At 40.6% G+C, this 22,631-nt stretch overlaps 1 long non-coding RNA gene across 2 annotated transcripts in view; it reads left to right on the forward strand.

Annotated features, from left to right (window-relative positions):
- LOC120575155 overlaps positions 1 to 22,631 on the forward strand; it is a 133,325-nt gene that overhangs the window by 31,888 nt on the left and 78,806 nt on the right. The window lies entirely within an intron of this gene.

Consider the following 22,631-nt stretch of genomic DNA (forward strand, 5'->3'; position numbering starts at 1 on the left):
CACCAATTCTCACGAAGCATTTCTCAGCAGTCACCCTGACTGAAAGACAGTTTGACAGCAAGGGAGCCATCCCATCAGAGAGCAGAGAAAAATCAATATTTTCAAAGAGTGAGTCACATTTAGAGTCATGTCAGCATCATAATCAAACCGGTTCTGTTTGCACACAAGGTCAAGGGACACAAATTCTGACACAATATGTGGCACTGGGATTGCATCATAATAGTTACTTTTTTCGGGTGGCTTTGTTGTAAAGTACAAGAGAGACTGCAGAAAACAGAGAGCAGACACTGTCATGAAAAACATAATTGAACTTGGCTATTTCAGTTTGTGACTTAACCAACTGAGCCACCAGGATGCACCATTGTGTTCCCCAACTCTCACTATTAGCCTTCACACAGTGTAACTGCAGATCTCGGTAGTGATCCAATGTGTGCCAAGTCCCCAGGAGACTGTTGAAGGGATTTCAACAGTCTCCTGGGGACTTGACATCGCTTGGTCATCACCATGGTTACTCCATGTCATTCATGACCCTCAGGAAATCAATCATACTTGGATTCTTATACAAGGAAATCAGGCCAGTTGGTGAACGACAGAAACTTCTCACCTCCCTCTCTCCCTGTCAAGCCAGCTGCCTCTCGGGGTATGCATACTGACTGTACTCTCTTGGCCATCAGTCATAGTGCAACAGGGCTGCACAAGCTGCCACAGTATAGCATGAAGCACTGCAGTCAGTGTGTGTACGTTTAAGTACTGCGTACTAAGTATTTACTCTAAATCTGTTCTGAAAGCCATTCCTTCACACCAGTAACTTGGAAAAACCACCCAAACTGGTTTTAAATCTCATCTATCAATGTATTGCTGAATATGTGTGAGTGAGTCATTTTCCAATTAACTGATGTGAATGTGGATGGTCTGCACTACAAATAATAGAATAACAGCAGTATTTCAGTGTGCTGTGTCTCCGTGTTCATTAATAAGGCAGTGTTGATGTTTTTTTCTTTTTCAAAAGAAAACAACAAACGGAACAATCAAAAGATGTTTCGTGATTATCGGTGTTCTGTCTGCTTGCTCCAGCTTGTCTCTCCTTTCTGGTAGACACTGGCTGACTTTTTCTTATTGTAAACAATGACTCACTTTTCAGCACAGACACTCTGGCTTTTTGCTTTGACTGACTGCCACCTTGGGAGCAACTATATTAATGACCGGGTGTTGCTTTATGGATGTTTAGCTCTGCTTGGCACCATTCTCACACTTGCCTCACTTTCCCATCAGGCCTCCCCTACGAGTGTTTGAATAATTTGCTTTATGTTTTACCGAGCCCTAAGCAGTATTTGAGTAATTTGCTTTATGTTTTACAGAGCCCTAAGCAGTCATACAATTCTGATGTCCAAGCAGAAAAAAAGAAATACTTGATGGAAATAACATAACATTTGCCAGAAGAAGGTTCCGCATGAATGCTTATCTGGCTGCCAGTGGTAATGCATGGTGAACAGTCTTATCTCAATCCTTCTTGACATCTCTTGACATATTGTTTTATCTTGAAACATTGCTAGTACATTAGTGGACAGTATATCAATATGTTGCATTTACAAGAATCCTCACATTCCAACTTTTTTTTTAGCCATGCTAAAAGTATTGGCTCTCAGTATGGCAATGTTGGTCTGTCTGTCATTCAGTCCACTACTTTGTTCCAGACTGAAATACCTCAACAACTACTGGATGATCACAGAAACACAGAAATCCCCCACCGGATGAATTTTAATAACTGTGGTGATCTCCAGGCTTTTCATGTAACGCCATCATCAGGTCAACATTTTTGTTTTGTCATGAACTCAAGAATTGGACAAATACCTGCACTCTAACATGCTAAACTAAGGTGACCATGACTCAGGAGGAAGAGCAGGTAATTCACTAATTGCAGGGTTCGATCGCCAGCTCCTCCTATCCACAATGTCAAGTGTCCTTTAGCAAGAAACTGAACACCAAATTCCTCCCAATGGTCAGGCCAGCATCAGTGTTCTCTTAGCACTGTGCATGTTTAGCATGATGTTTGCCTTTAGCTCAGAGGAGTAAGCCCTGACTGTAGTACGCAGATCGAGGAGTGGCTCAACGTGGGTGGAGCTAAACGTTTGACTCCGCCCACTTGCCCAATAGCAATTGGAAAAGGAAGAATGTATGTCTGAGGGAAAAACTATAGACAATATAAGAATGGACCAACAGATCCCGTTGCTAAGAACGGAGACCAGTGAAGGATATTAGAAGCACTTTTCCAGTGAGCGCTAGCGTTACTGCGCAGCCTCCAACTGAGAGAGACAATGTAAATGTGACGTGAGCAACCTGTCTGAAAGTTGGAAGTCTTCTGGTAGCTGTGCCAAGAGAAATCTCAATCATTCCCAATCTTGCAGAGACGGAGAGCGTAGGTATATGTAAGGAGATAACATGGGCACAGGCTAATTATTGCTATCTAAAATGCTAGTTAACATTAGTAATTAAACCTAAACAGCTCATGTAAGTCGAAACTGCCTGCAAGCTTCTCCTGTACTATACGGTAATTCCTCTACTATGCGACAGTAAGTCGCGTGGTTATGACACAATCGTTAACCTATTTTTAAAAAAATGTCTGCTACGGAGCCATAACCTGAGGTACAAGGTAATGGAGCCTTTTTATACATTGTCGTGTTTCTTTAGAAATAAACAATGGACAAATGGAGTCTTTAAACGCTTCAGATGTTAAGTTATTCGCTGTCAAGTGATGTCAAAATGAATGGCAGTTGGTGGAATGCTAACGTGAGGTGATCGCTTTGTAGCATCAAAATGGCGCCATAGGAGGTTCGAGTTCTGAAGCGAAGCTTACCCCCTTGGGAAAAACACAGGACTTTAAAGCTTTACCACGGAGACCGGAGATCATTTCCCGTGTGTGAAGTTTGCTTTCCCCGTTGTTGTTTTCCTTAACCCAACTGTCCGTTGTTGTCTGGCGTCGCCCAGAGACATGGGCTCGTTTCCCGCAAGTCACGTTTGCTTTCCCTGTTATCCTTTTCCTTAACCCAGCAGCAGAGTGGAACCAAAACATCTACCGGGAAATTTCGTAGACCACTCGGGGGGGGGGGGCACGCTGTACGGGTTGAGCAGAGGCTGCCGGCAGGCAGCGTCCGTCCGCGGGCAGGCAGCGTTCGTTTTTATCACAATATATTCATAAATATTGATATTTATCACGATATAATTTTTTTTGCTGATACTGCCCATTCGAAGTGCATACTGACTGAAGACTGAAGAAACCAGAGGTTTAATTACAGTTTAGAATATAGTTTATTAACATATAAAATTAAAATAAAAACATGCCTTTACAATATTCTCACATTACAAATTCACATTATTAGATGACCCACTGGTCAACAGAGCAGTAGTGCCCTCTACTGGCAAAAGAAATCTAAGAGTAGCCCTGTTTTCCTCATGCAGTCATCTTACAATTAAGTTTTTCTTAAAAAAAAACAAAAACAAATTAAGTTTTTCTTTTTTTGTGTCTGCAAACTAAGTGAGTAGTCAGTTTTGGCTACATTTCTTTTGATTTTGTAAACAACCTAAAACTACTTAAAAGCAGTATATTAAATGTAAATTCCTGCCAAGGAAGCACCTTAAGTGTTTGTAGAGGAGCACAGAACCAAACAAAGTAAACAAGCGTCTATCTCTATTCATTACTACTACTACTACTTTGGACCAAACTTGCTGGCTGTGTGTGTGGACTCGAGCCATTATTTTCATACTCTTTGTGTGTTGCTTGTACCTGTTCAGGTGAAATTTTGTTAAATCCGAACCACTTCCGCACAACTGATGTTGTGTAACCCTTTTTCATCAACAATGTCTTCAGCTTGAGAGGATAACGCAAGTTCACGTTTATGTCCACCATCAATTTCGTTGCCCTCAGCTCCACTTTCACCGTCAGACTTTTCACCCGTCGATATGTGTTTCCCCCTAACGTTACCTAAACCTGAACCAAACCTTACCTCTAACCGTAACAATGGATGGGGGTTCTGCGCATTTTAACGGGAGGGAAACACTAAACACAGGGGAGGAACAGTTTAACACAACACTGACGACAGACAAACGTTCACAATAGGAAGTGGGCCTGTCTGGCATCCAAGCCGACATGGCAGACTCTCGCAGTTGAGTTATTGGGTAAATATGTCCAAAGCTTATCATCGTTATTGACCTGAATTTTTTTGCGATCCTGTTTAAAGATATAGATCAGATATTATGATGTTACACAAAACCATAGCTTTTGTAATAGAAATAGAAAATGGGATCAAATGTAGGTGCAGGCTGCTGTTTTGTTCCATTTATTTTCTTTAATTCTTTTCATTCTTTCAGAGAAGAAAACCAGCCTGTTGTTAAATGGTCTGCAGGCGGATGGCAGGCTCAAATATGAGATTATTACAACCAGCAGAGGAGCATCCGAACAGACAAACACTTCCACAACCTTAATGAATCTTGGTTGAATTGTATTGCCTGGGGTAGAGTCAAAATGATCAGCAGAGAGGTGACACTGTATTGGCAAACAGCAGCTAAAGGAATACGGGAGGAAAATCTAATCAACCTGATGAATTCATCATATTTGACAGCCACAATGCACAAAGTGCTACTGGAGGCACAGCTTCGAATATGACGAATGTTGTTTGCCTTTAATTTACTGAATTTGGAACTCTTCGCTGCATATTGCAGACAAAATTGCCTTTAGAAAAAACCTTCTAGGTTGTTTTCTGGTGTGAGCAGGTAAATGCCAAGGTACTGTACATCCTGACTTACTTCCCCGGTTTGTCATCATTAGAGTCACAGCAGCTCCTCTACGTTTTACTTCCTCCAGCTCAGAGGCACGTTCACAATGGTTGTTTAATCGATCAGAATCTTCTCTCATTCGTTGTATCAATGTGTAGTTATATATAATTAGCAGACAATATTTTGTAAACCTCTATCTCACTGAAATAATTTTCTGCTCTCTAGTTATGGATTGTACATCCTTGCAAACAGGTCAAAGTTGAACCTGGAAGTCTCCTTGCAAAATGCTGAATTTTAGATAATCCTCATCACATCTTCATCTGACCAACGGATCTCCGTAGCGGCCAGCCAATGATATCCTCACTTTCTCATGGTGTAATGTTTGTTTGCCACCTTTCCTGATAATTACTTGCTGATGAAGCATGTAGGCCGGAGATGGAGGAGATGAAGTGGAGCTGAGATTGTTTCCTGTGATGTATTTGTGGGTGTTAATGTAATGCGTTGCAAATATTCTGCATCCTGTTTATATGTTTTAAAAGTAAGCAAACACTATGTAAAACACAAAGTTTAATTTAATCTGTTTCTGCAACAAAAACGAATGTGTTACTGTAGATTTACACTTTGTTACATGTTACAACTCTGAAATGTTGCCCGCCTATGCTATGCTTGTGTCCTGTGTGACAAATGCAAGGGATACACACTATAATTATAATTTATTAGGGCATTTTGCTCAACTTTTTTTGTGATAACAAAAATCACAATTAGGAATAACAGAACAGCTCTGAGTTTTTTTCTATCTAAGGTTAATGAACTTTAATAAGAAAATTCTACAAATGCTGCATATTTCTGCCATACTTAATGTATTCAAGGATGTGAGGATTACATTTTCGCTGCATTACATACCACTGACCTCGGAAACAATTAAGCATTTTCTCTAGACACTAGACACCGTCCTTTCCATATTCTTTGCGGATAATGACTCTTTTTAATGAGACCTTTTAAATATGGTGTCGCTGACGTCAAGCCGTTAAAGCACTAAAAAGAGGGGAGAGGGTTCTATGCTGAGCTGCAATTAAATATCATCAATGTGTGTCATGGTCAACATGTTCATTATGGCAGGGGGTTTGAGTGTTTTAAAGACAAAGAACAGAAGGAAAGAACACATTGTATAAACATTGTTTTGGGAATCATGATTATCACATTTAGTTTTACCGTGTGTCTCTCAGCTATGATATAAACAAATGAATGTCCTTCAGACACATTCCTGTGGGACTCACCCTTTATGCTCATACAGATGGTTTGTAATACATCATGTGAGTATTCCATTATAAAAGACAAAAGGAAAGACTGTGACTACCAGCTATTCTTATGACGGTGTGTGCTGTGTCTGTGGGTATATGACAGCTTTGTAATTACCTAGCTGACTATAAACTCAAATACCAGGCCAGAAGTGAGGCTATATAAAGGCAGGTCATTAAAGCGAAACACAGCTTATTAGCCTCTGTTGAATACCACAGGTGTGACCTGTTGCTCTTTATTCTTCCGGTGGATGATAACAAGATACTACTACTAACTAAGATTCTACAGCCATGCGGTTCTGTGAGGCTGTGCTGAGGCACAGCGGTGCTTTGAGCTAAATGCTAACATCAGCATGATACAATACTTTGTCTAATGGGTCCATCCGTGATTCATTATGTCTGCCTCTAGGTTTCAGATTTCTGTCCACATCCACAAGAAAGGGACTTGCTTCTCTTTTACCATGACCCTGGGAGAAAATAGTTGTGGGGGGGGCTCACTCTAGTCTTCTGTGAAAGAAAGCACCAATAGGCTGCAGTTATAAGCTGTGATGACTTTTCTGTTTTATGTGGATTGTTTCCCACTATATACACTAACCTGTACACTGCACAGAGAAGGTCTTAAGAGGGAATGCCTCTTTCAGAAATATATGAAACCGTCTTTTGTTTCAACTTTATATCCTAAAAGTATTGTCTGCTTTCCACATAGAAAAGGTGAAAGGGTATTTTTATCGAACACTAATGGTGTGTTCCTTATGTGTGTGCATGGGTGTATTGACTTGTCAGTGTGTACCCGTATTTTTTTATAACAAGTGGTTGCTTGTGTGTGGCTCCGCAGCGTATAGTAGTTATTAAAGTCAGTAAGAAAGGAGCCTCCTGCAGTGACGTTACCTACCTTCTTCACTGACTGCAGTCCTTAGCTTTTGAGTTGCATTGAAGCCTGTGATTGAAGGACTGAAAAATGAAGACTGCAGAATGAACAGAGAACTGTGGAGTAATTTGAAAGAATTGACTGCTAGAAAGTCAGCATAGCTCACTTTGTTCCAGGCTTTATTGTTAAAATCAATGAAACAAATAAGTGACCGGGATTGGAAGGGGGAAGGCAGATGGAGGTTGTATGCCTGCAGGATAGTTACTTTGATCAACCCTTAGAGGACAGCAAAGGCTGTAATGGCGCAAGCCTGTGTCAATAACAATTCAGTGTGGATCGTAAATGAGCATGAATACTATTGCTTAACAAACAAACAGCTTTCTCTCACATTGATTGCCATGTGCAATCAGGTGTTAATGTGAAAGGTGATCTTGTGAACGTCACAATTTGCTGAGTTCCGTGCGTCATTCAGAAGCCATCAAACAGACGAGGACTCCCTGCAGCCCTCCTTATATCTAAGAGGTGCTCATCATTTTTCTTTTATAGAGATTTCACATTTGTGTTGGGGAGTGCGCTTTTGGTGATGTCAGAATGATAGGCCCTCAATGTGGTTTGACTGCACATGCAGAGATGTGTGATTAGCGCCCACACAACAGCAACACTTCCATCAAGAATGCTGCCATCTGCATTTACTCTACCATCTACCACCCAGTGCTTGAGTCGTGTCCGACGATAAACCAGCAAATATATGGTTATGACACAACAAATGTTCCTGAGATACTGCCTCTATCAGCTGGAGTAACTCATGATAAGCAGAGAAATAACCCCTTGTCATCTCTAGATATGGCAAAAAGGATCTACAAGTAACACTTTTCAGTTCATTTCAGCAGTGTTATTTTTCTTCTAGCACTTCTGAGAGCCCTATAGATCTATCTAAGAGATTTGTTCAATCTAGGAGCTCACAGTCCCAAAAGATTTATGAGATTATCAACAAACTGGTCCCCCTCTTTCTTTACTGCATCCATGGAGAGTGGGATGTTTTTGCAAGGCTTGACGGATGCATGTGATCTGGTGAAGCCCTATCAACGTGGGATGATCTCTCACACATCTAACCTCAGTCTGCAGGGGATCTCGGTCTAAACCGCTTCTCATGCAACCAAACGCAGATTTTAGATTGAATGATTTAGACACCCTTTCCACATTTGTTCTTTACCTTGTCATTTAGCTGACACTTTTCAATTGCTATATGTGTCAGAGGTAACACGGAGCAACAGTGGTTTACAGGGATACATTGGTTGATGTATTGCAGTGGGAATTGAACCCAGGTCTCCCACACCAAAGGCATGTGTCATATCCACTGCGCCATCACCACCCTGAAGTCACATTCTGTCTCTGAGCAGGGACTGGACAAATATGCAGTGAGAAAGTTTGGTGATTTGTTGGCAGAAAATTCTGAAGCAGAAAAGCACAGATGGCCCCTGGTGGTGGTGGTGCAGTTTTTACCAGTCAGTGCACAGGTGGACTGTCAGTGCAGAACAAGGTGAGGTTAGGAGGGAATGAATAACTGACCATGGCTGTGAAGTTGATGTCGGAGGCTTTTCTTGAGATATTTGATTTGAATTGATGTATTTATTAATTCTGGTTGATGTAAAATTGGTATTCATATACAGTACAATAGTGATAGTAATAGTGACAGAAGTGAAAACAAGTGTGCACTGTTGTAGCAATAAATGCATTTTTAATATAAGATTACAGCAGGGGGCACTATAGTCAGTGCTGTATGTACACCTTGTTGAGATCTGCTTTAGAAATGTAATAGTAATGTCCGAAAATAATGTCTTTCTTTCGGATTCCTCTCCTAACTACAGCTATAAGCAGTGGTGTTTCTCATGAACAGTTACTGTGTCGGTTAGGGTAACCGAGGCTGTGTTATGAGAAACATTCTGGAAGCTCTAATTGCTCATGAATGAAGCAGGATGCTGGCAGGGGGCTTCAGAGCTCACACAGCCAGGAGGTGATTTATCCGGGTACAATGGCACAGTGACTCTGATGGCACAGAACTGAAGAAATCATCAGAGCACCATTCAATGGAGAGATGGAAGTTGTATGATGGAAGAGGCATGGATCAATACACATGAAAGATTCAGTGCAAACACCGTAATAGGCCGTAGTGTTAGTGGTATTTGCACTCCTATCTGGCAGCTGAAATATCTGATGGCGGACATAATAACCTTGCACAGTGATATGAATTAATGGTAATGCATGGCACTGATTTAGTTAATTCCTGCTCCATACAACAAATAAAAATGGTCAAGTCTTAATGTATTCCCAGATCAAAAATAGTTCAACTATTACTGTATGTAACAAACAGGGAATTATTTAAATGTAACCAGTTAAGATGCATCTTTTCTACATGACCACTCATTTGAAAAATCCTTCTTTCTCTGTGGGAGTGTTGAAACAGCTGTAAGCCCCTCTCTGCTGTGTGGTGATGCCACCTACTGGTCAAATCTTGGTTGTACACACAGAATATGAAACTCCATGTTGCACGTGTCTCTTATCAATAAGACTCGTATGACTCATGCACATCTTGGTTGTTAAGCCTCAGAGGGCCACAGTGTATTTGCTCAAGATGGATTGTCTCTTATGCACTGAACAAAGCATTCCTTTGTTGGAGTAATTTACAGCACTTTCCCTTCTGTAGCTGCCTCTGTGTACTCATGATAAAGACACAATAACCTGCCGAAAACATGCCCTGTAAAATGTGATTTCGGTGAGATATTTGACTAAACAGGTGCTAGGTATCAGTCTCGAAGCTGTACACCTGTCTTTGACTTAAATTCCTAATTAATCCTACCCCATGAAGTTTACCAGCGCCGGTGTGCGTTCTTGGCTATCCCGTGTTTTTAAGAAGGAAAACCAAACATTGGGGAACAAAGAGCCCACTGTGTCTGCTGGAGATATTCGTCACCTGTGGTAACACTATGATGTAGTGGAGCTGGGATTACAAGGGTTTAGGAATGTGAAGGGTGACAGTTTGGACAAGATGGCTATTGTTAAGAGTACACCTGAACTGGTAGCAGAGGTGGAAACTGATCAGAAGTAGATGGGAAATGGCTCATCACCGGCCAAGGAACAATTCTGGCAAAAATCCATAAGCATGTCATCTTACTGTCTGGAATGGGCAGCGGAAGAAAATATGTCCAGAGCTGATGATGCCACGGTAAAATTTTTAGGCACATTAATGCCAAAAAGCCACAAAAGAATCAATAATATAGGTGTTTCTTCATATGTGTACTACATTTTAATATTAAGGTCTGAGTTTTAACCTGTGTTCACAGGAATACACTTCTTATCTCTAACAAGTAAGTATTTTAAACTTTTCAATAACAAAATCATGTTTGTTTGAAACCTCCTTTGTGATCTGAGGCAAACCCAGTAACAGTTTCATCTTATTTTCTAGATTTTTTTAATTTTTCTGGGGAAAACTTATGCAGACTCAAAGACTACTGCTTTCAGAAGTACTGTGGCTATAAACCTTCACAAACACTGTCATGGAGTTTCAACATGTTCAGATCTGAGAGCTCCTCTGAACAGAGCACTGCTTTCAAGATCACTGCATAGTCATATTTTTCAAATAAGAAACTTTAAACGTCTTAAAGCCCTGAGGCTCTCACAGCTGTTCCACTAGAATCAGCTGTAACAGATCAGGTAGGAACTTTATGAAGAGTGAATAGCATTACTTTATTTTTTCCAGTCCAGATGGGATACATTAGGGAGTAGGTATGGTCAAGTATAACCTGACTATTTTCGCTTCCTTATAGCAGGTCTGTGCCCTGTGCATTAGGTGGCCAGCTGCTGAGAGTTTTAAATCTTTTATGGCAAAACATTGAATAACATTTGGAGCGATTGAGAGGCATGGGACCCTGTGGAATGCACCGGAAACCTCTGTCCAGATGTGGAGTGGCAGGACGGGGTGGGGGATATGGGATAGTGGGGTGGGTGTGGTACTGGTGGTGGTGAGGGGTAGGGGTGGGGAATTTGGTGTACAATGTAGAAATGGTATGGTTATATGTGTACAACAAAAACATGGATGAATATTTGACATACAGCATACAGTCCACACAATGAGTTAGTTAAAATGCCATTATTGTCTTTCTTTGAATAACATAGTGTCGTCAAGTAGTCGGGTGGCTCCACTGTCCAGCGTATGAGAACGATCATGTCCATTGTGTTTCATTATTGTTGGCTGTCAGGCCTGTTGTCCATCCGTGATTCATTATGTCTGCCTCTAGGTCTCAGATTTCTGTCCATCCACAAGAAAGGGACTTGCTTCTCTTTTACCATGACCCTGGGAGAAAAAAGTTGAGGGGGAGGTGGGGAGGGGGGGTGCACACACACTCTAGTCTTCTGTGAAAGAAAGCACCAATAGGCTGCAGTTAATAGCTGTGATGACTTTTTCTGTTTGTTTCTGTGTCTGTATGTGGATTGTTTCCCACTATATACACTACACTTTACACTGCACAGAGAAGGTCTTAAGAGGGAATGCCTCTTTCAGAAATATATGAAACCATCTTGTTTCCACTTTATATCCTAAAAGTATTGTCAGCTTTTCACATAGAAAAGGTGAAAGGGTATTTTTATTGAACACTAATGGTGCGTTCCTTATGTGTGTGCATGGGTGTATTGGCATGTCGGTGTGTATCCGCATTTTCGATAACAAGTGGTTGCTTGTGTGTGGCTCTGCAGCGTATTGTAGTTATTAAAGTCAGTAAGAAAGGAGTCTTTGTCACGACCATCATCTAAACCCAGTCACACGGGCCATCTTGTGCCAGAGAGCCCAACTCATTTTTACCACTGCATTCCTAGGCTGTTTGGTAAGCCCATAGGGGTCCTTTCTCTTCTCTCCTCCTCTCTCCCTCCCTCCCTTTCTCCCTTGCTTTACCTCCTCTCGTCTGGATTCCTCATTCCATCTTCATTTGGGTCCTAATGGGAAAATTGGACACACACACACACACACACACACACACACACACACACACACACACACACACACACACACACACACACACACACACACACACACACACACACACACTCTTTCACTCTCTCTCTGTCCTACATTCATGCTTGAAGTCTACTTTTATGATGCCTGTAATGTTCTTTTTTTCCGACACTGTCATGGAAGTGGTAATTAAGCATTGAGGTCATAGGTAGTAACGGCATTGCACTGGACTGCATTATATTAAGATTGTTCTAATCTTCTGCCCCCTCATGTAAGGGGAGGACAAACAATTACAACAACTCTCATTAGAATATAGTACAGTACAACACTGTCTTTAACTATGACCTCAATAATAAACTAAATATAACAACAATTTTGGCAATGAGGTTTGTAAAGATAGATGTTTTGGCAGGGCTGTTGTATAGGATTGCATTAGATTGCACATGTGTACACTAATGGCCACAGAGTAGTTTAATTAGTTTATCTGCCAACAAAATTATCTATCTAATAATATTTTTACCATATACCTGGAATTACCAAAACATGATTTGTATTTAAACCCCACTTTCAAAAAAAAAAGAAATTAAGACAAATGAGTCTTAGTTACAAGTAAGTTACATGTTAGATTGGAGGCATTGTGCAATATTGTATGATTTTTCTTCCAAACTGGAGGTTGTGTAATATGATGGAATGAAGGCCAGTTGAAACTTAAGTTGGTCTGAGATGACTATATATAATAATATAAATCCCTTTTAAATATATCCCTGTCCTTACTCTCATGGTCCAAAACTAAATAAATTATAGGCAGCTACTTTCCCGAGCAGTTGTGATTACATCACTGAGCCCCTCTGCCAGCCCTGGTCAGTGGGTTTTGGAAACAGGAGGTGACAGAGAGCTTCCTCTCATTTTCTGCAGCCAAATTCTTCACTCTGCTACCTTCTTTCCTCTTCTAATTTCTCTCCCTTTGTTTCAATAAAAGAGATACTTTACGGTACAGTACATTAAGTGACGCATTCAATATCAGTATGACCACTTAGGTTGTCAGAAGTTGTATTGCATAGTGTGCTATAAGCCCAGAGGGAGCAGTTACACTGATACACTGTTTTGCAGTATTCAGTTGCTCTTTTCTCATCAACATTAAGCTCTGGGATTTACTGTCTCTGTAATAGCCTCATGTGTTGCTCCCCAGATCGTTTCAGTGGCTGACAAACAAACAATCCATTCACTGGATAACCAGACTTCCCAAGAAACCCAACTGTATGTTTATACATTCTTTCAGTGAAAGAGCCTATTTGCGGTTGAGCTATTCTAGTTTCCCATATTTCACTCTCTCCTGTTGTCTCTCTCAAACATTTTCCAGACTTTCTTCCGACTCTCGTTCTCTTCCCTCACTTGTGTTTGCCTTCTTTTTTCTTTCCACAACACCTCTATTCTCAATGATATACAGTAAGATAGTATGGGTACATGTTCCTAAACATTTGTTCAATTAAAAACTTATTTGTCTTGGATTGGAATATGTGCAACCTATGTAGCACAGTTTATGTACGGTTGACAAAATAGGGGTATTGACCCCTCAGGGCCCCAAGGTGATGGGCCCCTGAATTGTCTTACTTAAATACTATATACTTACATAAATAACATACTTAAAAAAATAATAAAATATACATACTTTAGAATTTGAGATGGGACAAAAGCTCAAAGTAAAAAAATATTCAACAATTGGACAAAAGTATTAATAAACTATTCTAATTTCATGCACATTCACTGCTTAAATAGTTCTTACTTTAGATTTTTCTCTTTCTGAATACAGCATCAGTCATTGTTGGTATAAAACTGGGTGTGCACAACTGTTATTTAAATCTCATGTTTGTTGAGTCATATACTGTATACACAGTCAACCAGGGGTGATTCTAGGATCAGACCTTTAGGGGGGCTCAGCCCCTAATGAGAATGTGACACAGATACAGTGCCTTGCAAAAGTGTTGCAAGTCTTTCCTTGACTGGGTTACAGGTGCATAGCATTGGCGACACAGGATATTAAACCTGTTTCAAGCCCTTTGAACCTGTAATTGTTTGTCATCTGGGGGTCATCTTAAGTGTACTGTAAGTCTGTGCTACCAACATTGCCATCTTGAGTTCAGCTTGCTTCACGTTTTCTGTCTGTTCTTTCATGATGAAGGATGAAATCGCCCGTGTGCCCTTATGTGCTTCTTCTGTGCGATGGTGCCGCTGTGTTTTAATGTGCTGGGTAATGTAATATTCCCCACCGTGCGCTACATTAAAATCAATGCGACACACCTTACAAAAAGCGTGGAGGTTGTCAATATGACTAGGTAAGATGCATGCAAATTGTTTTGCCCAACATGTTGAAATTTACAGCTATATTTCGATTTCTTTGCGAGAACACCACCTTCACCTGTCATTTTTATCGGCTCGCTTTTCCACAGGTGGAAAATAACCACTTTATAGGTACATTTACTGAAGTTGTTTCAGGTCCCGGTTCTTTACTTGAGTATATCTCTATTTTGAAATAATCTACATTTTAGAGGGGGATATCATACATTTTGCTCCATTTTCTCAATTTATCTGACAGCCTAATTATTACTTACTTTACAGAATAGATAAATTAATGTAAATCTGACTAAATGTAACAAACTTAATTGTATTGTACTGCTACTTTGAAAAACTTGAATAATGATCTGAACACTCCATCTAATCCCCTGAAATTTGACCAGACAATGACTCAGCAAATAGGCTTGTTTGAGTGTTATTCATACGGATCCTGGAAATAGTCTTTTATGAAGGTCCAAGTCCTCTCTATAGCAGGTCCACTCATAGAAAATATTAATGAACTCTGGAATGGCAATACCATGCTGCCCACATGCAAAATGGGATTGTGGAAGGGTTACTAGGGGTTATATGGTTATTTATCCTTAATAGAATATAGTGTTTGTAATGATTTTTATCATAAAAGTTGAGTTTACCTTTATATCCCACTTTCTGGAATTCTGTCTGACAGTCTTAATCACTTTTGTCTCCTTTACAGCTATACCTAATCAGTGGATTTAACTTAATCTGTGGGGTTTAACTCCTGCCTCAGCATGCTAATGTTTTGGTCAGGTCTGGGCATATATGGCAGGCAGCTTGCAACTTCCCGACTCTCCTCTGTGTTTGTCTTGGCAGAGTATCCCTTTCTGTATGATCTATTTTGCCACCCTGCCCTTCCCTGTTACACCACGTCAGCCGACTGATATCCCACATTTGCCATAGGCCAAGGCTATACAAAAAATAGTCATCAGATGTCTTAAGAGATATAGACCAGGGAATGGGCTTGTGTTTTCATAGATGACCTTAAAGACAGAGCAATCCTGCTTTTCTGTATGATGGTCATTTGCTTCTCTAACTACATGACCCCTCTGTTGAGTGTGTAATTCTGCCATTACAACTAAGTGGTCTGACTGCATACATAATAATATTGCTTTAGAGCATAATGAATATATTTGACCTGAGCTATTACCTCCTTTAGTTGGTTCCCTTTTCCCTCTTTTAAAGTTTTTCTCAACTTGAGTGGTTGGAGTGCGTTGCAGTGGATGTCAGAAGGGTTCAAACTAGGGCTGAGCGATATGGACAAAATCAAATATCACAATATTTTTGACCAAATACCTCTATCGATACCGCAACGATATTGTAGTGTTGACTATTGGTGCTTTCACAAAATATTTACACAATGAAATGTTTGATAAATAATCATCAGTAATGTGGATATAATGTTTAAGTGGGTAAAGGCAAATAATAGAACAGTTACTAAAGTCTGGTAAGTTCAGAAAATGACATCACTTTACTGCAATGCAGCCTTTAAAACCAGGAAAAGACACCACTTATGCCATATTACGATATTACGATATCCCAAATCTAAGACGATATCTAGTCTCATATCAAGATATCGATATAATATTGATATATTTCCCAGCTCTAGTTCAAACTCTGATACTGGCTTTTGATTAAGAACTGAATACGGTGATTCTGGGTGTTTAGGAGATTATTGGCATTAATCCAATCAAAATGATGAAATATAGACTTCGAACAGCTGCAAATGAGAATTAAGAGTAACAATATTGTACTTTATATTTTTATTTATTAATATGCTATCTATATTCATCAAATTTGAATAATAACAACTCCTTCATTTGGAGTGCCTCTGCTAGAATATTTATACATAATGCTATGCATAATATATTGTCTTTCATTGTGTGTTACCGGATAATATTTTACTTTTTTTTTTGTCACAGGTGTAACATTCCTTGCCAAAGACGGGTGAGTCAAATTTGTGTTCTTTAAAGTAGTTCCAGAAATATGACAGAGCTGGCCTTTTTATCTGAAAAAAGAGAAGTTCCTTCCTTCCTCTCCCTTCCAGCTGACAAAGCTTGTTCACAGAAACCACAGAGAAACCCTTTCCTCCCTGGATACCCTTAGTATATTACTTCCTTAATTTTTCTGTGGAAACATCTCATGACTCCAAAACTGCCAAGGCACATTCTGTACTACAACAAGTAATGCGTTGTGCCCTGTTTAACTTCGGAGCCGTGGAAACACAGGGTGGCTCAGTTCCCTCCACTCTGCAGGTGCTGGGAGCACATTTCATAAACACCTGCTGGGAGTTTAGAGTGTGTGGAACTCCTGGTGAATCCTGGCTGATCGACACTGGACTGTGATTGTCTGGGTTACAGTCAGTGATAGACAGTCTAGACTGTCATCTGTTAGTCAGTTGAGTCACCACAAGGTTAAGACTTTGATGATGTATTTGAGAGCGTTTGGCATGGCCAGTGCAATGGAAATCATCACAATTCTTGACTTCGCAACATATTTGACATTTCCTTGTCTGCATTAGTCAAGGGGTGCTTGAAGTATTTCTGGGTGCTCACTTTATCTGCCAGAGCTCCTGGACTGAAGATTGCAGCCACAGCTCTGGTCCTAACTCCAGCCACAGTCTTCCCTAAGCCCCAACCCTAACCTCAGCGTCAACCCTTCAGCAGTTTAGAGAGCAGGAGGACTGAGCGAGCTGACCCAAACTTCCCAGGATGAGAAAACTTTAAATCTAAATGTTATTCTTCTGGGTCCTCAAAGGATACATTGTGTGGGGATCCAGAAGGACATACCAGGCTGTGAAAGAGGCTCTTTCTTGTTTTCTGCCCATTGGCCCCCTCCCAGTCTCTCCGGGGCGGCCTGTCTCTCTCTGACAACAGCTGCTTGCTGCCTGTGGAGGCCGGGGGTGAGCGGCGCAGCTCCAGACATCTGTAGGCCCTGAGCCTGGGCCGCTTAGCTCTCTCTTTCTTTTTCTCACAAACACACACACACACAAACACACACACACACACACACACACACACACACATACATTGGAGCCCACAGTCTGCCCTGCACAAAGGGCTACATTCATCCCCCTCATACAGTCTCTATTGGTGAAGAGGTCGTCTGAAGCTCCCAAGCTCTCACTCTTTCTGCCTCCTCTTTCTCCTTCTCCATCTCCTGTCATTCTCTCAGATATTCCCTCCCTTTTCAAACTCTGTCGGTCTCCATCACTCACTTTATCAGAGTGAATGTTCTTCCATTCTGATCCATGAGACTCGCATATCCATTAAACATTATGAGTCGTGGTTAACCAGAATGACAACGAGGGCTACATCTCAATTAGAGGAGACATATTATTCATTTTGGGAAGCACAGTGACCTGATTTTGGCTTTCGGTTGTGTCTAAATGTTCAAAGTGTCTTTGAAAAATATGTGGGAAAGTGAATACGTGTGTGTTTGTGTGTCCCTCTGTGTGCATTTTACCTCCTAACCCTGAGAACAGGCATTCCAGTGCAGAGGACTTGCCGACTAAGTTCACAAAGGGATACTGAGAGAGGCCAGAGTGAACAGAGATCCTTTGTACAGAATGAATGTGGCCATGAGAAGTTTGGGAACGGCATGGTTTGAGAAACATCACAAAGTTGCTTTTAAAAAGCCCCATTGGTAGGAAACCATCTAGTTTCAACATAGGAGCTTGAGGTTGGCCATATGTCCATTACCTTGCCTTTGACAGACAGAACCAGTCACTCAAAGCATAACTAGTTTGTGGGACCTTAACTGAAAAATGCACCTTGGATGATGAATGTTTTTAAGTCAGGCTTAGCTGTCACTTTTCTCATCTTAAATATGTGGGACATGCACTGTCCTTTAACTAGACTGCCTTTGTTCAAACCCTGTGTCTCGAAGCATCTGCCCTAATGAAGTGCCCTTAAGCAACACAGTCAATTTTGGCAAGCTTGTTGCGCACTGTGGTGTAGCTGATTGACTTTTCGCTTGAACACTGGAGCTCCAAACAGGTTGCTTGCTGGTCATTGTGTGTTGCAGTCACTCTAATGTGCATTTTTGTAAATGCATCCCACTAGACCTATTAAGGGACTTTTTCATTGACCTATTTTTTGGACCTATTTTATTGCACTTCTTTTGTTGGATTTGTTTTACATTAGTATTGGACTGGAATATAAACCCCTTTTGTTTTGAGATTATACAAGCTGTTTCGGTTTGTTTTATTCCATTGTACTGTAGTTTACACACCTATTTCTGTTGAATTGCCTCTTCAAGAGATGTCTTCAATTTTATTATATTTCCTTATGTGCTCAGTTTTTTAAAAGTCAATTTAAAACTTACTTTGTGGGCGTTGCTTATAATAACAATATATCAAGAGATAAAATGTACATGTGTTACACTATATTGTTTATAAAGTACACTGCCCGGCTGATACATAGTGCATCTCCATTCTTGTTCAATGAGAAAATGGTTGTTCCCAATCTGACTTATGGATGGCACATGGCTGTATCTCTTCCACTCTGTCAGTGCTGCAGCTCAGCTGGAGCTATTTGTACTGGATGACTCCAGAGAACATCCCTTGTGAGATACATGCTGTATACTTACTGCTCCTTACTCACTAATTCACACAAACTGTACGTAGATACCTTTTTAAAACTCTAAAAAGTTATAATTTTCATTGTTGTCAGTCTTAAAAGAAATAATGAAGACATGCAGAAATCACTTATGCCTGCATTTGTGAATAATTTGCTGACAGTGGTCATAAAATCTGATGCAGACCAGAATGCATGTTTTCCTTCAGCTTGTTGTGATTTCTAAACCATGTTTTTAACCCCAGTCATGTTCCATAGCTCAGCAGTAAAATCCATCTAAGCTCCACACAAACATGCACACATTTATGCGTGCACACATTTATTCAGACACACACACACACACACACACACACACACACACACACACACACACACACACACACACACACACACACACACACACACACACAGTCAGCGCAGAGCTCAACTTGTCTGCTCATCTGCTTCTGATTAGTGACGACATGAGCGATGCCAAATGGGAGATATGGATCTCTTTCCATCTCTTTCTGCAGACAAAGCCTCATTCATTGGCAGAAAGCTCAGATGTGGGAAGACGATTCCTGTGACTTGGACCTTAGCTGGCCCGCTCCTTCTGGGTCTTATGTTGTCCTGTGAACGGGGGGCTTGTACCACATGTATTTGGATGATAGAGGAATTTTGGATCAGACAGTGGGAAGGTGCACATTTACACAATATACTGTATTCCTGTCTGAAGAGTGTAGACAGTGGGTTGTTTCCATGAATTATATGAAGCCAAAGTTCATCTGACTTTTGTGAGAGAAAATCAATATTTTCCATTTAAGTCAGTTCAGTTCAAAAAGAGAGACATTTTCCATGTGAGAAAAGACTAAATAGATCCTTCAAAATGAACAATACTGTATGTTACAAGGAGCAATTAGTTGCCTACATTATCTGCTCTTGTACTTACAATGAATCTTTTCTATTAGCATGTCAAACAGACGTGTGTGTTTTGGATCACTTACAGCATGCCAGTAACGTGTTTATTCATCTTTTTGTTTGCTAATGTTGTGTTTGGCCAGCCAGAGAGTTGCCTTAAGCCAGAAGTCAGTGGCCTGCATACATTTACCACACCTACAACCTTTTTGATGGCAGCTTACTCACAAGTCTCCTCAACTGCTCTGCATGCATGACTCACTAAAAAACAGACAGGTGCCAATGTTTAGGTGAAGCTTTACCTTTGAGCTCCACCAAATATGACTAATACTCCAAACATTCAGAAAAAAAAGTCAAACACTTCCCTTCAAAAGCACAAGTGTAGATACAAATGTACAGTCTTTGTCCCTCACGGAATGATGTCACACATGAAGTCCATAAGGCAAGACATGGAAACCAACACCCCAACACGTCCTAGTGTAATGAAGTCCAATAAAGGTCACATTCAGCCGTTTAAACAATGTTTATCACCTCACGAGAATAATGTCTGTAAAGCTCTTTACTGCTATTGCCTGTGCTTTATAGTGTCCTTTTTAAATCTACATACAGTTTAGTCAAACAATTTTTCCACAATTTTTTGTTACACATATTGCATATTGTTCTAATTTCTCCGCTCCTAATTGCACAATATGGTTATGCTGTATGTTTGCAATTCAGTTTGCGGAGACTGGCAGTACATTCATCAGGATCAGAGGTTGTTAACCTGATCATTCAACCATGTGCTGGCGAAATACGTCATGGATAATAATGGGGCAATTGTTCTGTCTTTGTTCTTCACAGGTGTTCAGTGTCATCACTCGTACACAACTCCTAAACTGATCTTAATAGTTGCACTGTATCTGGACTCTATCTCTCTATCTCCTTCCCTCTGTTTCTCTTCATCTCTCCTTTTCTCTCTTTTGCACTGAACCAGAGAGCAATCCACTCTCCAAAACGTTTGAGGGCAAACTCTTAATAAAGTAATTTCCCCTATCATATTAAGTGCACATTTTTTACAGGATAAAAGGTCATTGGCAGTTTTATTTCAGTCCTGGGAGGCAGCTTGGGTGATTTTGGCTTGTGCTGCGAACCTCAACCACATTACACACTTGCCCAGAAACTAGCTCATGAGACTTGGTGTGTAGATTTTTGTGCGTGTGTCTGTTTGTGTAAAACATGGCTATTTGTTTTTACTGTCTTGATAGGTCCTGATCAACAAAACCAACAAAAGCGGTCACAAGCACCTGTTTTTAATAGAAGGAAGGCTGCTTAGTATTTTCCAGTGTTGTATCTCTTAACCTGCAATGGAATACAGTGTGTCATGTCATCCTAAGGTGTTAATGTTATTATCTTAGGGTTGGGTGTAATGACAGTATACTCTACACTGCAAGTCTACAGAAGTTTGTCAACAGTCAAAGATTTTTTTAGGCATTATACTCAAGGTTTCAAGGTTTTATTATGTGTTGTGTCATTATACAATACAGAATGCGGAATTAAATGTAGTTGTAGACCCATTCATGCTACAGACACAGAAAATGTAAAAACAGATATTACAAATATTTAAATAAAATTAGAATATGATAAAATATATAACTATAATATAATAATAACTACAATATAATTATAATGAGACCCTGTAATCTTAATAACAATTTTTGTGTTATGTAATTTAGCAGGACTGCATAATGGCAATATTTAGCATCAATGATGTCACAAAATTACCTGCACTGTAATAGGACATAGGTCATCATGTTTTGTAGTTCTGAGTTGTTATTAATAACAGAAATTTGTATTTTCACAGGTTTACATTCTTAATTAGACAGGGAAAAATACTGTAGCTTCTGTGATACAGAGTAACCAATAAGCGCCCAGGCAAACAAACAAAGTAAGGGCCAAGGTTATGGTCCGGGTAAGACTCTTACAGTTAAGTGTATAGTTAAGATTGGAACTATGGTGTCAATAGAATGTCCTCTTAATACAAACCAATACCTGTACTGTATGTGAGTGTCTATATTTGTGCATATGGACTTTTTCTTCCTTCTTTTCTTCAGTGGCAGCCATCGGAGTCTGAGTAGGAACCTAGCGATGTAGCGAGTCACTTCGTCAAGATTTGAGTACAGCACCACCAGGTTTTCTGTAATCTGCGAAAACAAGCAAATGTTTTTGGCTTTTTTCTCCTGGGCGCTCCCCTCCCTCTGCACCGCATGGAACAGGGTTCATTTGAAAGGCGCTGTTTGTTAAGGCTTTAGCGGTTAGTAAGTGCTTCCTTTGTTTGGTGGGAGCGCGGAGACGGGGGGTTAATATCTCCCAGGGAGTGCATACAAAGAGGGCCTTCAACTCCCCTGGCCGGAGAAGGGTGGCTAGATGAATGAGGCCGGGCCGTGGGGTAAAGGTGCCAGGGAGGGCACGGGAGGGAAGGGGAAGGGCAGGGGGCATGAGGCAGGGGCGAGTGCGCAATGTTATAGGGGTATTAGAACAGTGGTGGGGGTCAAAAAGGCTGCAGGAGGCAAGAGGCGAGTAGTTAACTTTTGATAGTGGTAAATAACTTTTGGGTAGTGATCAGGAATAGAGAAGTGACTTGGTGGCTAGGGGTCACCATTAGTCTAAATTTTGGGTTGAAACAACCATTGCTTTAGTAGAGAGCAAGTGCAGGTATAACAAGTCAGGAACTGAATGATTCTGGCTTTTTGACATTCCTCCTGTCTGTTTCCACTGCAGGATAGTTTGATGCCCAGTGGTGGGGGTTTGGGAATATTAAGTGTTAGAACTGTTTGGATATGTGGTTCCTTAGGCCAGGTGCCACACAGGTGGCA

Source organism: Perca fluviatilis, chromosome 15 (genome assembly GCF_010015445.1).
Source record: "Perca fluviatilis chromosome 15, GENO_Pfluv_1.0, whole genome shotgun sequence".
Classification (NCBI taxonomy): Eukaryota; Metazoa; Chordata; class Actinopteri; order Perciformes; family Percidae; genus Perca; species Perca fluviatilis.